This window comes from Schistocerca americana, chromosome 1 (assembly GCF_021461395.2).
Source record: "Schistocerca americana isolate TAMUIC-IGC-003095 chromosome 1, iqSchAmer2.1, whole genome shotgun sequence".
Classification (NCBI taxonomy): domain Eukaryota; kingdom Metazoa; phylum Arthropoda; class Insecta; order Orthoptera; family Acrididae; genus Schistocerca; species Schistocerca americana.
Window position 1 is genome coordinate 991403807 of NC_060119.1, and position 15356 is coordinate 991419162.

The 15356-nt window shown below is 41.8% G+C and overlaps 1 long non-coding RNA gene across 1 annotated transcript in view; it reads right to left on the reverse strand.

Annotated features, from left to right (window-relative positions):
- Positions 1 to 14967, reverse strand: part of LOC124548590 — a 533556-nt gene extending 518589 nt beyond the window's left edge. Inside the window, exon 1 of the long non-coding RNA XR_006967708.1 lies at positions 14917 to 14967. This is a non-coding gene — a long non-coding RNA (uncharacterized LOC124548590). The remainder of the gene's footprint in view (positions 1 to 14916) is intronic.
- Between the last annotated feature and the right edge of the window lie 389 nt (positions 14968 to 15356).

The window sequence follows — 15356 nt, forward strand, 5'->3', positions numbered from 1 at the left end:
ATGTGTCTACAAGCAGTGTTGCAACACACGTGCCGACGAAACACAACGTCAGAATTGTTGTCGGAAAAAATAACCTCACTGAGAGGGACCTGAGACGAGTTTCAGTCTATGAATTAAGACCACGCGATGAACGAAGGTCCATCCTCACCTGTAAGCGACAGAGCTTCGCGACGGGATCTGCATGCAATGAACAATTGGAGTCCGTTACCCCCAAGAGGCCATTGCTCACAAAGGCAAATAAAGACGGCAACAGATAAGTGAATCGGGTTGGGTGATAATGTGACCGCCTTTCTTAGTATTTCCTCACCCTATTACATCTCGAATGGCCTGCAAAATCACCTGATGTGAGCCCCACAGAAAGTCAGTTGGACGTATTGGAACAGTGGGTAAAATGCCGACATCAGCATTCCCACGATTTGGTGGAACTGTGTGATCAGATCCTCGGTCAGTAGCTTAATCTGGCAGCGACGAGTCTGCACAACTTTGTGGACTCACACTCTAACCGAATCCGGTAGTTTACCATGTACAGGGGAGGAATTACGAAGTTTTAAATGATGCTTGTAATGACTTGTTCGGTGAACTTATTTGGGATACTTGTTAAGATTTATTTCTCTGGAGCTACATGCACGATAAACCTGACGAGTTTGGCCCCTAGCAGTAGTGCCCATGAAAGTATTATGCGACTGTATGCATTCTAGGGAAAACTGCCAGGAACTGAATTTACGGTTTTGCTACATTATGTCTGAGTAGATAACAGATGATTTTATAAGTTGTGCAACCTTTTTATACTGGTGGTCACTGTTGTATTTCATTTAATTGTGAAAACTAGTACAAGAATCTTCCTTGCACCTCAACAGCCCTGCCATTAAATATTTTCATAAAAGATATATTCAGTTCATCCCCCTCAGCTAATAAAATCCCAGATTTTCACTCCCAACCACTGAAATTTCGGTTCAGTACCATATGTAATTATTCCAGAGGGCATGCAGCTCTAGTGCACGGTTAAATGATGATGGAATCCTGTTGGATAAAATATCCCGGAGTTAAAATAGTCCCACATTCGGATCTCCAGTAGTTGACTAGTCAGGAAGATGTCGTCATCAGGAGAAACAATAACAGTGTGGAATGCTAAATGGTTCAAATGGCTCTGAGCACTATGGGACTTAACATCTGAGGTCATCAGTCCCCTAGAACTTAGAACTACTTAAACCTAACTAACCTGAGGACATCACACACATCCATGCCCGAGGCAGGATTCGAACCTGCGACCGTAGCGGAAGCGCGGTTCCAAACTGAAGCGCCTAGAACCGCTCGGCCACTTCGGCCGGCGTGGAATGCTAGATTTAGTAAATGTAAAAATGACGTTGGATACGTTGAATTTAGATATAGTGAGCATTAGTGACGTTCAGTGGCAAGAGGAACAGGAAATCTGATCAGGTAAGTAAAGGCTTATAAATACAAAATAAAATAAGGATAATTCAGGACTAGGTTTAATAAAAAATAAAAAATAACAAATAAGGTTCTAGCTTCGCATACGACGAGGAGACTGAAGAAATGTACATGGTTACTCTGCAATTCACACTTAAGTGCCTGGCAGAGGGTTCATCGAACCATTTTCAAACTACTTATCTACCATTCCACTCTCGAATGGAACAAGGGAAAAAGGAAAACCTGAATCTTTACGTTCGAGCTCTGATTTCTCTTATTTTATTATGATGATCATTTATCGCTACGTAGGTGGGTGTCAACAAAATATTTTCGCATTCGGAAGAGAAAGTTGATGATTGAAATTTCGTAAATAGATATCGTCGCAAAGAAAACCGCCTTTGTTTCAGTGACTGTCGCCCCAATTCGCGTATTATATCAGTTACACTCTCACCCCTATTGCGCGATAACACGAAATGAACTGCCCTTCTTTGCACCTTTTCGATGTCTTCTGTCAATCCTACCTGGTAAGGATCCCATACCGCGCAGCAATATTATAGCAGAGGACGGACAAGTGTAATGTAGGCTCTTAGTGGATTTGTCGCATCTTCTAAGTGTTCTGTCAACAAAGCGCAGTCTTGGTTACGCTTTCCCCGCAATATTATCTGTGCGGTCTTTCCAATTTAAGTTGTTCTTACTTGTAATTCCTAGGTATTTAGTTGAATTGACAGCCCTTAGATTTGTGTGATTTATCGTATACCCAAAATTTATCGAATTTCTGTTGGTACCCATGTGGATGACCTCGCACATTTCTTTGTTTAGGGCTAATTGCCTCTTTTCGCACCATACAGAAATTCTCTCTAGATCATTCTGTAATTGTAATTGATCGTCTGATAATTTTACTAGACGGTAAATTACAGCGTCATTTGCGAACAATCTAAGGGGGCTGCTCAGATTATCACCTAGATCATTTATATAAATCAGGATCAGCAGAGGGCCTATGCCACTACCTTGCGGAACGCCAGATATCACTTCTGTTCTACTCGATGATTTACCATCCATCACTACGAACTGTCTCCTTTCTGAGAGGAAATGACGAATCTAGTCACACAACTGAGACGATACTCCATATGCACGCAATTTGATCAATAGTCGCTTGTGAGGAACGGTATCAAAAGCCTTTCGGGAATCTAGGAATATGGAATCGATCTGAGATCCCTTGTCGACAGCACTCATTACTTCATGGGAATAAAGAGCTAGCTGTGTTGGACAAGAACGATATTTTTTGATTCTGTGTTGGTTATGAATCAACAAGTTATTTTCTTCAAGGTGATTCATAATGTTCGAGTACAGTATACGCTCCAAAATCCTACTGCAAATTGAGGTCAGTAATATGGGTCAGTAATTCAATGGGTTTTTCCCATTTCCTTTCTTGAATATTGGTATGACCTGTGCTACTTTCCGTCAAGTAAGCGGTTATATATGATTGCTAAGAAAGGCTCTATTGTGTGTGCATATTCTGAAAAGAACCTGATTGGTATACCATCTCGAACGGAAGACTTGCCTTTCGTAAGTGAGTTATTACTTTTAGTCACTCATGCTAAAGCTGTTCTGGTTTCGAATTCTGGAATATTTACTTTGTCTTCTTTCGTGAAGGAATCACTGAAAACTGTATTTAGTGACTCCGCTTTAGTGGCACCATCATCAGTAACATATCCATCGCTATCGCGCAGTGACGGTATTGATTGTTTTTGCCACAGGTGTACTTTACATAAGACCAGAATCTCTTTGGGTTTTCTACCATATTTTGAGACAATATTTCATTGTGGAAACTATTAAAAGCATCTCGCAATGACGTCCGCACAAAATTTCGAGCTTCCGTGAAACTTAGCCAGTCTTGGGGATTATGGGTTCTTCCGACTTTGGCTTGCTTTTTTCGTTGCTTCTGTAACAGTGTTCTGACGTGTGTTCTGTACCATGGTGGATCAGTCCCGTCTCTTATTAACTTACGCAATATGAGTCTATCTACTGCTGTCGATACTGTATCTTTGAATTTGAGCCATATCTGGTCTACACTTACATAATTAGCCTGGAAGGAATGGAGACTGTCTCTTAGGAAGGCATCAAGCGAATTTTTATCTGCTATTTTAAATATATATATATTGCGTTTATTTTTAGTGGTTTTGGTTGATATGGTTCTGAGCCTCGCTGCAATCCCTGTACCCAGCATGACGCTCTCTATTAGATCAAGATTATTTGTGGCTAAGAGATAAAGTGTGGTTTCGCAATCCTTTACAATTCGTGTGGGCTCATGAACTAAATGTTCAAAGTAATTCTCAGAGAAAGCATTTAGTATAATTTCGGAAGATGTTTTCTGTCTACCACCGGCTTTGAACATGTATTTTCGCCAATAAATCAAGGGTAGATTGAAGTCTCCACCAATTAGAAGTGTATGAGTGGGGTACTTGTTTGTGATGACATTCAAGTTTTCTTTGAAGGGTTTAGCTATTATACTGTCTGAATCAGGGGGTCGGTAGAAGGAGCGAATTATTATTTTGGTATGGATGTTGAGTATAACCTCTACCCATAGTAATTCGCAGGAACTATCTATTTCAACTTCACTACAAGATAAACTACTACCAACAGGCACAAACTCACCACCGCCTACTTTATTTAATCTATCCTTTCTGAACACGGTTTGTGCCTCTGTAAAAATTTCTACAGAATTTATCTCCAGCTTTAGCCAGCTTTCTGTTCCTATAACGATTTCAGCTTCAGTGCTTTCTATCAGCTCTTGAAGCTCTGGTACTTTTACAACACAGCTACGATAATTTACAACTACAATACCGGCTGCAGTTATGTCGATTCTCGTCGTTTCTTTGTCCTGTACCGTTTGAGACTGGAGCCCTTTTAGATTTTTCCCAAGACTGTCTAACCTAAAAAACCGCCCAGTCCACACTACACAGACCCTGCTACCCATGTAGCCGCCTCCTGTGTGTAGTGGACACCTGACCTATTTAGCGGAACCCGAAACCCCACCACCCTATGGCGCAAGTCGAGGAATCTGCAGCCTACACGGTCGAAGAACCGTCTGAGCCTCTGATTCAGACCCTCCGCTCGGCTCCGTACCAAAGGTCAGCAATCGGTCCTCTCGACGATTCTACGTAAAAATGGTGAACTTTGCCTTCATCTCGCTAGCAAGACTGACAGTCTTCACCAACTCAGAAAGCCGCCAGAAACCAGAGAGAATCTAGTGACACACATCATTAGTGCCGACATGAGCTACCACCTGCAGCTGGCTGACCTTGTATCCTTCAGGGCTTCCGGAAGGACCCGTTCCACATCTTGGATGATTCCCTCCGGTATGCACACAGAGTGCACATTGGCTTATTTCCCGTCCTTAGCTGCCATATCACTAAGGGGCTCCATCTCCCACCTAACATCGGAGCTCCCAATGACAAGCAGTCCCACCCTCTGCGCTTGTACGGACCTCTAGGAAGACCGGCCACTGCCGCATCAGGCGAGGTCGCCCTTGCTGGCTCAGAAAGACTTTCAGCAGTGGGCAGTACCTCAGACCTGTTACGGACGCGTAAGGGCACAATCTTGCGGCCATCACCAACTTCCACCTTCCGCCCAGGGATTCACGACACCGCCATGGTTCTCCAATCGCCGTCAGGCAAGTGTCGACCGGCAGGGACGTCCGAATCCGAGGGCGCAGTGGCAAGAGAGATCCCAGGCGATGCTACAGGCTCCAGAGGCGCCAAAGCGCTTGCCTCGGGTGTCCCAATGTCACCGCGGCGAAGGGCAACACCCAGGAGCCTGTCGACCACGGCCAGCACAGCTTCCAGCTGTTTACCGATGGTGGCCAATTCCCCCTGAATCCGTACACAACAGGGGCAGTCCCTGTCCATCCCTAACAATTTTTTTTTCTCTCTTTTATCTCACAAGCCGTTCAAAACAAACAGATGACTGATGAGTACCCGAATTTTCACTATTAAGGTACTAAAACGCGATGCTACAACTCTCAAATACTATAATACGCCCTAAATTTGTGACTTAAACTATGCAAGTACCCAAAAACACGCAAAGAAATTAAGAATTAAACTATGAAACAAATAAGTGAGCTAAGAGTACGACTTGCCACTGACTGTTGCCAAGTAGGAATCCTTGTATAACACAAGAGATATTGAAATTAAATTATTGAGATAGTTAATGGAGACGAAGGAAAAATAGTAGGTGAATATGGAATGAGGGAAATGACAGAAAGCGGAAGCCACCTGGTAGAATTTTTCACAAAGCATATTTAATCACTGATGACACTTGGTTTAAGAATCATGGAAGAAGACTGTGTACGTGGAAAAGACCTGACGACACCGGAATGTTTCAAGTTGATTAGTTAACATTTAGACAGAGATTTAGGAACCAGATTTTAAGCTGTAAGATATTTCTAGGTCTGTATAGGACTCTGACCACAGTTTAATGGTTATGAACTGCATATTAGAACTGAGAAAATTTCAAAAAGTTAGGAAGTTAAGGTGATGGAAACGGAATAAGTTGAAAGAACCAAAGGTTGTTGAGGGTTTCAGAGGGAGTGTTGAGCAACGATTGAACAGAACAGGGGAAAGGAATGCAGTAGGGGACGAATAGTTAGCTGTGAAAGAAGTAAAAGTGGAAACAGCAGAGGATCAAATAGGTGAAAATACAATACCTAATAGAAATCTTTCTATAACACAAGAGATATTGAAATTAAATTATGAAACTTGAAAATATAAAAATTCATCAAATGAAGCAGGTGAAAGGGAATACGAATATCTAAAAGATGATTTTGAGAGGAAGTGCAAAATGGCTAAACCAAAGTTGGTAGAGGACAATTGTAAGGATTTAGGAGCATATTTCACTGGTAGAAAGGTATACAAATAGAAAACTAACGAGGCCTTCAGAGAACAGGGAAGCAGCTGTATCAATATCAAGAGCTCAGACGGAAAACCAGTCCAGCCAGCCACGGCTAAGTTCTTCCATCTGGCGCTCAAGATGTATGACACAGGCGAAATATCCTCAGACTTCAAGAATAATGTAATAACAATTCCAAAGAAATCTCTTGCTGACAGATGTGAAAATTGCCGAACTATCAGTTTAACAAGTCATTGCAGCAAAATATTAATATGAATTCTTTACAAACGAATGGAAGAGCTGGTAGCCCACCTCGGAGAAGATCTGTCAGGATTTCAGAGAAATGTTGAAACAAGCAAGGCAATATTATGACTTCTCTTAGAAGATAGGTTACTGAATGGCAAAGCTACGTTTATAGCAATGGCAAACATAGACGAAGTTTTCCATGTTGCTGGCTGGAATACTTTTGAAATTTTGTAGATAGCAGGATTAAGACACAGAGAGGGAAACGCTGTTTAGTGTTCACAACTGGTACAGAAACCAGGCGACAGTTATAAGAGTCTAAGGAAACGATGGCTGCGAAGGGAGTGACATAGGGTTGTAGCCAAGCCCTTATGTTATTCAGTCTGCACGTCGAGCAAGCTGTAAGGGAAACGAAAGAAAAATTAGGAACAGGAAGTTCAGAAAGAAGAAATAAAAACTTTGAGGATTGCCGGTGACACTGTAATCCTGTCAGAGACAATAAAGGTCTTGCTACATCAGTTGAACTGAATGGACAATGTCTTGAAAAGAGGATATAAGATGATCATCAACAAAAGGAAAACATGGTTAATGGAATGTAGTCTAATGGAATCAGGTGATGTTGAGCGAATCAGATTTACAAAAGGCCAACGTAAAGTGATTTGCAGGTTATATTTGTGCTATTATGGACACTACAAAAGATAAATGGAAGTCACAGGTTGTGTGGTAACTACTTTTTTATTGACGCGATTTGTACATCATCAAATTAGTAATAGTTAAGGAAAGCTCATCACGCATCGATATGGAGTCAAGTGTCTTATGGATAAGACAATGCTACATACAAAGTAACTTCGAGTCACACCAATTACACTTAAAGTAGTACATGATTTTTGTTATTTACGCAGGAGAAAAACTGCTGAAAGAGAGAGGATATAAAATGTAGATTGGTAATGGCAAGAGTAACGATTGCAAAGAAGAGAAATTTGTTAACAACGAAAATATATTTATGTATAAGAAAATATTTCTGTAAGTTATTTGTATAGAGTGTAGCCACGTATGGAAATGAAACATAGACGATAAACAATTTTGAGAAGAAAGGAATAGAAGCTTTTGAAATGCGGTGCTACAGAAGGATGCTGACAATTATATCGGTGGATGCGGTAACAAGTGAGCAGGTACTGAACAGAAATGTGTGGGACCACCTGACTAGAAGGAGGCATCAGTTGGTAGGACACATTCTGCCACATCAAGGGAAATGTGTGGGATAAACTTCGTAGAGGGATACCAAGAGATTAATACAGTAAGCAGATTCAGGCGGATGTAGGCTGCAGCTGTTATTCGGAGATGAAGAGGCTGGTACACGATACAGTAGCATGAAAAGCTCATCCAACCAGTCTTAGGACAGAAGATCACAACAACAACAACAAAACCATGCTGTTACCCTTGAACCTTTCATTTACTTCCCTCATTGCTTCTTCAACCATGGATTGGACAGTAGATGCGAAAGGCTGCATTGTGTCTTAACCCGTTCTAATCGGAGCATTTCGTTCTTGATCTTCCAGTATTATTGATCCCTTTTGGTTCTTGTACATAGTGAATATCACTCATCATTCCCTATAGCTTACTCTTATTTTTCTCGGAATTTCGAGCATCTACCACCATTTTACATTGTCGAATTCATTTTCTAGGTTGACAAATCGTATGACCGTGACTTGATTTTCTTCTGTCTGGCTCTCATTATTAAGCGCAAAGTCAGAAATGCCTCTCTGGTGCCTCTACCTTTCATAAAGTCAAGCTGATCGTCGTCTAACAGATCCTCAATTTTCTTCTCCATTCTTCTGTACACTATTCTTGACAGCAGCTTGAACGCATGAGTTGTTAAGCTGATTGTGCATTAGCTCTCGCTCTTACCGGCCCTTGCTGTCTTCGGAATTGTGTGGAATCGAATTGTGTGGATATTTTACCGAACGTCCGGTGGACCTAGCCAGTTTCATATATACCATATTACAACTTAATAGTCATTTGGTTTCCACTTCCTGCAATGATTTTGGGATTTCCAGTGGAATGTTACGCAACCCTTCTGCCTTATTTGATCTCCAGTCATCCAGAACTCTGTTAAGTTCTGACTATTATACTGGATTCTCTATATATTCCTTATCGAGTCCAGTTTGTTCGTCTGTCTCGTCGCCAGCCAAGTCTTCCCGCTCATTGAGGCCTTCAATATTTTGTTTACACATATCATATCTCTCTTCTGCGTTTGACAGTGGAATTCCCGTTCCACTATCAACATTACCACCCTCATTTTCAATTCTTCAGTATTAGTCCAAAACATCCATGTAGCTTTTCAGAAATTATTAGAAGGGTTGTGATATGTTGATGCGTCTTCCTGAGTTGCGAGATTATTAGCAGGTAGACAAGCAATTCGCAGAGGATATAAAACACGAATGTGTTTTCTTCGAAGCAATTATCTCGCTCCTAATATTTATTTCCGGAGAATCACAGTCTTGTTTAAGAAGAAGCGGTGTTTTTTTTTTAATTTTCAGTAGATCAGAAACATATTTAGCACGGAAAGATACTTTCGGTTTTATACGGGGAATTAAGTTTCCTACCTGTGTTTCCCGCTTTGACCACAGGGAAATTATCAGTGACTTCTGGCATCGTTGTTTCACTGTGCAGGAATCTTCCTTGTGCAACGTCAGTCTGTCTATTTCAATGGGAAGCCTTTATCAACCTATATTCCGGTGTGTAGGAGGGAAGTGGAACTGCTGTTTCCTGTTCAACTACGTATACGACGCACTGAACAATGTGGGCGTTGTTCACAGAAGTTCACAGGATGTTGTTATTTGTAGGGGTCAGAGTGGGAGTCTAACGGATCCTGGTCTACTATCGCTTCTGACAAAAATAACGCTCTTTGGTAGGAAGTTGCTCGGAACTCGTGTGTTACGCATTCGTACACAATAGACGTCACCCTACTGCTGCGGAAATTCGTGTTTGTGGGAAACACGTCGTATAACGGCGAAGTTAAAGACAGTAAATTCCGTTAGGAACGACCAAATAGAAGCAAATCTTCGAAAAATTTTCACAACGGTATCAGCTAGTAATAATGTGCAATAGAGTTCGTTTTTACTTTTTAGAGGTTGGGGAGAGGGTGGGAGGGCTATGACTTTTCATCTCAAATACTTACACCTAACTTCTTTCGTTATATGTCAAATCTCTTTCCCTCTAGTACGATGGAAGTTATTCCACCACATGAACAAGTATCGTATGATCCTGATACAATATTATCACCAAAACCTGGGCTGATGTTTGTGATAACTACGTTTACATCGAAATGAATTGATTCATATATTACAGATTAGGTACACAGAAGTAAACCACGGAATTGTATATAATTTCTTTCTCTAAGAATTCAACTTGCCTGAAGTAGATAAGTGTCAAAGAAAGACTTTTTAAAACACTACTATGGAATCGAATGGCCCTTGACATATTCCCGAGGAATCCACTCATATATGTATGTGAAAATTCATCGCTGGACATTGATGGAACATAATCACAATCATGATGACGACAAAATCACGTAATGATTCATTCTTTGACATAGCAGACAAATACGCCGTCCAAGGAAAAAAATGGTACCCAACATTGCTAGAAAAACATTGATTCCTAGTTCATCCATGCTATGTGACGGAAAGTGTTCACTGCTGAAATATGGTTTTTGTAGTTATATGAAGCATACGAAGTAACTCGATCGATAAAATCTTCTTTATTTAGAGATTTTAGTGTATAATGTCCTCAGTGGGAGGAAATCAAGATCGGACGTTGTGCTCAATGGTGTTCAACAATCACACCTAGCATATCGGCTTAAAATTGCAGGCAGCTACGCTGGGGTCATCACGATGGCTCTAACAAATAAGTATGTCACTGTAGTTCAGGTTAAAATGACACTCGTCAGAAAACACTATATTTTTCTGCTTCACACCCCAGGGACGGCGTTCGCGACCTTATTGTTTGTAAACTGTGGCTTTTGTAAATTCTGATGCAAGTACGGCATTGGTCCAACTCTGAGAGACTCCACTGAACCGTCGACGGGGACTGGTCCAAGTTCGTTGCCTGTGTTGGAACTCCAAGTCAACCGTGTGGACTATCTATATCGTGTAATTATGGCAATGACCTTTTCCGTGGTGAACTGGAATTGAAATAAGGACTGTGAACTGGAAGTGGCTGTGTGTTGCGACAAAATAACTATAACGTAGCAGTAAAACCTTTTATTAAAAACACTATTGTCAAACACAGTCACTGAAATATGAAGCAAAATTATTTTACAATTATTTTAAAGAGCATAATAATTATATGAATAACCTTACTCGTTGTATTTCATCAATCACAATATCGCAAACAATAGTGCCAAAAAACATTCAGTGAGAGACTTAGCATTATAGGTAGTTCGCTAAATTTTCACAATTCGTTACTGAATTCTGGCTCAACTGTACTAGAAACCCTCATTCGGAGGATAACTGAACAAATTAACTCTAGTCTCCTAAGATGCATAATATAATATCGCTCTTAAAAAGTAAATTACAAGAATAATACAATGTGGTGACGGTAGTGCGTCTGCAATCTACTGTCAGTAAGTAGTGAAAAATAGGGCGCACAGTTTAAAAATACAGCTAGACTTTAGTCAGCGCGGGACGCCACGGAATCTACACTGCTGAAAAAGAAAATTAGTAGACCCTTGTAGAGGTTTCCAGTCCACTACAGGTTTGTGTTTGCAACAGTGCATACGGAGTACATGAAATGATCACATGTACAGACAAGAGGACAAGCGACTCTTAGGTGCCAGGTATCGACCCACACTGAAACACTTGTATTATTACGTGGTGTAGCCTCCACGAGCTTAAATGCAGGCGCTGACTCTGGCATCCAGTCGACCGTACACTTGGAAAATACTGTCCTAGAATACGTTATTACGCTACGCCTGCTCGACCTGTTCACGCAGTTCTTAAAGAGTTGTTAGCTGACGAGTCACTTATCATCCCATCATATCCCGCGCTTGTTCGAATGGAGACAAGTCCGGGGAGCATGCTGGCCAAGGAAGTTGCTGCCTGTCTTGGAGAGCACGTAGAGTTTTACAAGCAGCGTTTGGACGAGCGTTATCCGGTTGGAACAACATATCACCTTGCTGTTGCAAGAATGGCAAAAGAACAGTTCTGCACGTACCGAGCGGTGATTAGCGTCCCGTCCATGAAACTGTAAGAGACAGCGCTCACCAGGTCTATGCCGCACGCGCAAACAACCGTCACTTGCTTTTCAGGCAAAATCTGCTTTTATAGCGGCACGCCATTCCAAGTGATCTTTTGACGACACGATTGGAACCTCGCAAGTCGATGCTGTGGCGTGAGTGGAAGACAGGCTAGAGGTGTGTTTGCCCGTCGTCGCACTGCTAATTAACCGGTTCGCTAAAATTAGTGATGAAACGTTTGGTCTCGCAAGCCTGTGGTAGCTGTACGATCTGTCATTGCTGTCCTTACAGTGCGATAACACGAGGGGGGGGGGGGGGGGAGTCTGTGCTGCGTTGACGTCCACAACCTCATCTACCTCATCTATGGGTGTGAGAATGTTCACGTGATCACTGCGATCAGCATCGTTGCACAACTGACTCATCACATCCGAAAGACGCCTTTCAGAGAAGCTCAGTTGGCTATAGGGAGCACGAGTGCGTCTCCTTGTGGTATGGCTGCCTGTTTGCTTCACACGTTTGCACCACACTGAGCCTTCTGGCTCTGAGCATTCCCTATTAAAGGGTAGATACAGATGGCGCTGTGATAGCTATGCCACTACTCTATCTGTTGGCGGACGAAGCTGAAACAATTATCAGTGCATCTATTGCCCCCAAGGTGACGTACACCGTCATCGGATTAAATAGGCGTCGCCTTTAGTGATGTACAATTCTTTTTCCGCCAATGTATAACAAGTATCAAGAACTGTTAACTGAACAAAGCAAAGCCTGACAGCTTCCGTAAGCAGTGCTGTGTACAGTGCTCACAGCACTAGTCGTGGCCACGTCCGACAACTCCAGGCACACACTTTCCGGGATCCAGATGAACAATGTCGGGGCCACTCATCATCTGTTTGGCGCCACTATCTCGGCGTCGACGGCCTTAAGTTGTCTCTCCTCTCGCAAGACACCAAGTTTAAAGTCTACGCTGTGCCATTGCTACCCGACTGCAGGACAGACTTCACGGAACCAAACAACACTATCCGCTCGTCCTCTTGTTCTCGACGCCGTTATCCATGTGCAGTGCACCAGCAGCCACCCACGGCCCCTGTTACAAGCTTCGGCTGTTCCACTGCCAGCAGCTGCTCATTCCCTTCTCATGTGCTGGTTTCAAGCTCCCATTCGTCCGCTGCCCATTACAGACCTCAGACTGGCCCACTTGTCAACTTCGGTGGCGCTTTACTCGGCTACTTCGATGCTACGATGCCATGGCAGGAAGGCCTCATCAGCCTAGCAGTCAACTGTCGGGCTGGGTGAGACTCTAACTTAATCACGGCAGAGTCGCAATCCATGGTCCCGCCTCCACTCGCTTCAGTCGTGGATTGTTGTAGTTTGAGCCCATGCATATCAGTATGTAAGCAAGTATCTTTAGGCCTAGGAATTGGCTCACTGACACACTATAACGCAGATGAAACAAAGTAGCGATTGCTTTCTGCCTTCTACTTCATTTTGTAACTCGTCTTCTACTGGATCTACCTGTGCTTGGCCAGTGTGCAGTCTCAATCACTACTTACTACAAAGCGGTTCTACGGGTTTACGGAGTTCATATTTGTTAAGACTTCTATTTGTCAGTATAGCGCAAAGTAGTGTGTTATAAGAAACTGGTAATGTGGATTGCAGCAGCGTCTACACATAAATTTTTAATACTCTTACATCGCATTATCGACCAACAGTATGCATAAGCAGAACTGAGAAGAAATAGAAGCTACTTATTCCTGTTTTAAGTTGTCTGTAGGACTGAGAGTAAACTGGAGAAATGCAAAAATTATGAGATGTAGCAAATGAGAACAGCAAGAAGATCAACATCCAAATAGGCGATCAAGAAGTAGATGAATGTGAGGAATTCTGCTATCTTACAAGCTAAAGCCCATGGCGGACGAATAAAGGAGCACGTTAAAAGCAGACTAACACAAAGAAGGCACTCCTCCCAAGAGAAGATTAGTGATATCACATACAAGCCTTAATTTGAGGAAAAAATGTCTGAGAATGTACGTCTGGAGTGTATTAGTGTAGTGAATTATAGACAGTGGAAGTAGAAGCGTTTGAGATGTAGTCGAAAAGCAGGGCGACTGATAAGATTAGGAACGAGGCGGTTCTACGCAGAATCGGCCAAGAAAGGAACATATCGAAAACACAGACAAGAAGGAGGAACGGGCGATAGGACATGTGTTTAGGCATCAGAGAATAACGTCCATGGTACCAAAGGCAGATGAAGAGGTTGGTGCAGAGGACGATTTCGTGGTAAACTGCATCAATCCAGTAAGACGACTGGTGATTCAAACCAAAAAAAGAAAGAAACAATTTTTTATGTGACTATTGTTGTAGTAGATGGTTACAGGTATTTCGGCTGATTAGCATGAAAAGGAAATGACAAGATTTGCAGCTGTCTCTTTTGCATTTAATCTATTTAAGCAACAAGGAGCCTGTTATAACTGCACGCGAAATTAGATTTCTCCCAATTTACATTGGTCAAGAGGCATGTAATGGAACACCGAAACTGGATGCGTAAATATATCAAATCCTATAGAGAGACGGCTGCAGGTGTTCTAATTTTTATTAAGAAGTGGTCCACATGTTAATCAGAAGTAACGAACATTTGTGGATAGCCTCTGGTTTGAAATGTAATGTATATGATAAGGTGCTACCCGCGATCCTACCTAGCATTCACCATAATGGTGAACTATGTACAATTAAGTCATCTTAGCTGGTATTACTGGTTGAAGCGCATCTACAATGTTTCAGTGAATTTCTCCTGCCGTTCCTATGCCTGATATAACAGTCAACGCAAAGTGGCTGAATGGTGCAATACGCAGAGCATTACGCAGTAAACGAAAGTCATGGCACATGACTTCGCGCAACATGAGAATTAGTTCACAGTTATCTGCATCTTGTAGAATATTATTATAATTTCATACCATTCACAATGAGATTTTCACCTATCATTCCACAAACTTTGTAACTATAAATATATTAACGGGAATTACTAAAACGTGGTCGCCTGTCACAAAGGACATACTCTATAAAAATGTAAAGCCATAACAGTAAGATTTGGGTAAAAGGACAGTGTTTTCAGTATGAGTACTAACTCTGTTCCGTGTGCACGATTTGTTGGTTTCTTCTTCCTTAAGATGACCTGCGGGAAAATAAATTACGTCATTTAAAGAAGAAGGAATACACAGAATATATTGATATGATAAGCAAGCATTTTAAATTACAGTTGCAGTTCATCATCCTCTATGAAATAATGTAAAAAAAGAGAGTATCATTAAATTCTATGGGACGGGATGCTCATTGCATGATGGACACAAGAACACAAATGAGACCACGAAAAGATTAAAAGATGCAAATTACCAGGTACCTTATTTTAACGATTCTAAGTCTTTCTTGACACCTTACATAATACCTTCATCGAAGGTGTAAACGAACACTTCACGAAAATATTAAAAGCGTCGTCAGAGGAGATAAAAGCATCTTCAGAGATAATCTTATACATTCATTAACCTGATAAAGCGAGGACAATTATTAA